The sequence below is a fragment of the Megalobrama amblycephala genome, linkage group LG2 (assembly GCF_018812025.1).
Source record: "Megalobrama amblycephala isolate DHTTF-2021 linkage group LG2, ASM1881202v1, whole genome shotgun sequence".
NCBI lineage: Eukaryota > Metazoa > Chordata > Actinopteri > Cypriniformes > Xenocyprididae > Megalobrama > Megalobrama amblycephala.
In genome coordinates, this window is record NC_063045.1 from 3,361,747 (window position 1) to 3,364,711 (window position 2,965).

General features: G+C 32.8%; 1 long non-coding RNA gene across 1 annotated transcript; it reads right to left on the minus strand.

The window, feature by feature from the left end:
- Positions 1-613: 613 nt before the first annotated feature.
- On the minus strand, positions 614-1,719 carry LOC125263196. The gene is made up of 3 exons (XR_007183709.1): positions 1,664-1,719; positions 1,437-1,574; positions 614-1,337 (listed from the first exon to the last, which is right to left on the minus strand). It is a non-coding gene; the product is annotated as an uncharacterized LOC125263196 (long non-coding RNA).
- Positions 1,720-2,965: the final 1,246 nt, after the last annotated feature.

Below are 2,965 nucleotides of genomic sequence, written 5' to 3' on the forward strand. Positions count from 1 at the left end.
CACAGGTGCATTTAAAATGTGTGAGAGCTAAAATTCAATATTTGTAGATATTGTAAATGTGTGATATAAAGTTTATGAACATCTATTGCAATACACTTATTATTACAATAGCAAAATAACATTAACGTTGGAAAAAATACGTTGTTCAAAAGTCGAACCAACACAAAAAACACATTTTCACACGCTCTACTAGAGAGAGAGAAAAATTGAGATCTGTTCCTCATGGAAAAACACTTAAAACATCATGTCCGTCAAAACAAAACGCAGTACTTTATGTAGACCTAATGCAATGCATTTTACACAGATATGTTAATACATTGAGACGGAGCGAAATCACACACTTTCTTTGGTGGTTCTGTGGGAAGAGTTAGTGATTCTGTTTCATTCAGAGGCTGTCATATATGTGAATCAACTTACTTTGTTGTGTATTTTCAATTTGAAAAATAACTTTATATAATAATAATTTTGATGGATTAATAGCATTTTGAAAAAAAAACGTGTCATGGATTTATTGCATTTTTGGGGAAAATAATCTGTTTTTATAATAAACTTTTTAAAATCAAAATGTAGATTTCAATTTTTAATAATTTATAACCAAAAGATGCTATGTGAAAGTTTGAAACAGAAAATAGTGGTTTTCATCTTGCCGCTTTCTTGGTAAAGAAAACACCTTTTTACTCAAATTAGTCAAAATGGAGTTATTGCATTTTGGAACCAAACTCTTCAAATATTATAAAGATTATTATAACAGGGAAATTGCAAGTGTTTCATGGTGACTGACAGGTGGAGTCGCGTCCCCCCGTCCTCGGCAGCTGCTGTCAAACTGCCCAACTAAAGGAAACACTGATCACACTAATGGTGACCAAATAATTTCAATAAAACATCAACATCTAAACCTCTGTTAATTCTCAAAAAGAGCTTCTGCTGAGATCTTGAGAGATCTTCTTTTATCTTCATTTGATTTCAGGCTGTGTGGCTTTAAGTCAGTTGTAGTTGTGTTTCATTTTCTGAGAGTGTAAACATTGATTCAATGCCATTACCATCAATTTTCTGTTGAAATTCCAACATTAATTGCGGGTACAAAAGTGATATTGATTCAATGCAGTTAACATTGTCACATTAACATTGATTTAACATTATTTCAATCATTGCTTGCTATCTCGGGTGTTACTCTTTATTATTATTTTTTGTATCAGAGAGAAATATAAATAAAGCCTTACAAATAAGATTTAAAAAATCTGACACTGAAAGAGAGAGCAGCTCAAATAATCATCAGTATTTATAATGACAAAAACACTTGAAGAAGTTCAGCGTTCTGCTTTAGATTTCAATACTTCCTGGAAAAGATGAACATATAAAAGCATAAATTAATAAATCTCACATATATTTATAAAGCAAATATCAATTTGTGAGAAATGTCATCATCAATCATGTACCTGATGTGTGAATATGTGCTTGATCTCGTTCAGCTCTTCTGGATCTGATTTCATAAACCATAAGAATGACAGTAGCCACGCCCACCAGAGCAGAGAGGACCAATCGGATCACAGCTTCAGTAGGACCATAACAGTGGACTGAGGAATAAAAACATCAAACTGAGATCAGATCAGTCAATAAACACTAATATCAGCGCTGACATCAACTAATATCAGCACTGCCGTACCTGAACATGTGTGACAGAGGTGAGTGATGTCCAGATGTTGAGTCTGGTTGCTGATGGGATTGTTCAGCACACAGCTGTAGGTGTTTTTATCCTGATATTCCACCTCCAGAGGTAGAGAGAGACTGATGCTGAGATCAGACGCACTGATGCTGGACAATGAACTGTTTCCTTTGTACCAGGAGAGAGTCACATGACCCACATTCACAGCTGAACACACCAGTGAACATGATGATGATGATGAAGAACATTGTGAAGAGTTTCTGCTGATGACAGGAACAGGCAGATGAGCTGAAATACATGAGAGAATAAAGAAAAATGAGGATGAATGAAGATATTCAAGAAACATTGAGAGGAACCAAAATGATCAAAAGTAGAACATTTAAAAACCCCTTTTGAGTTATCTTTTTACATTGACTCAGTTAAGTTGTATTTACTTCGAATTTTAAGTACTTTCAACTGTTTTTAAAGATTAAACAAAAAACAAGTCAACATTAATTAGTGTTAAACCTCTGTTAATTCTCAGAAACAACTTATGAAAGAAATAAAGTCAAACTGGTCTGTAATAAGTGAAAAAGCTGGTAAAGCTGTTTTTGGAGTTGTTTAATCCTCTGCTGTCTTTGATTTGATTTGCAGTTGATGTTTCAGTGGCTGAAATCAGATCAGTTATTATTTGCAGTAGAAATCAATTTAAATGGGAATAAAGTGGTTCATTAAACTGAAACACTACTGAAACATTTGAAATAAAAGCATTCTTTACGATTGACAATTGAAAATTATTTATTTGGTTGAATTAATAAAAGAAGCCACATTAGGTTACATGAACGAACTTTGGTATTGAAAACTAGTTTAAATAACCAAATTTGTCAAGTTAAAAATACTTAATATTCTAAGTAATTAAAACTTAAAGAAGTAAGTGGAAATTAGTTCCTCAAAAAGTTAAGTTGAGTGAACAAAAATCATTTTACAGGGAACGTTTGTACTGAAAACTTAAAAAAGTAAGTTTACCTTACTTTCATAAAGTTAATCCAACTAAACTTGTTCAAACAACATTAAATTTGGCAAGCTGAACATACTTAAAGGATTAGTTCACTTTCAAATAAAATTTTCCTGATAATTTACTCACCCCCATGTCATCCAAGATGTTCATGTCTTTCTTTCTTCAGTCGAAAAGAAACGAAGGTTTTTGATGAAAACATTCCAGGATTATTCTCCATATAGTGGACTTCAATGGTTGAAGGTCAGAATTACAGTTTCAGTGCAGCTTCAAAGGGCTTTAAACGATATCAGACGAGGAATAAGAGT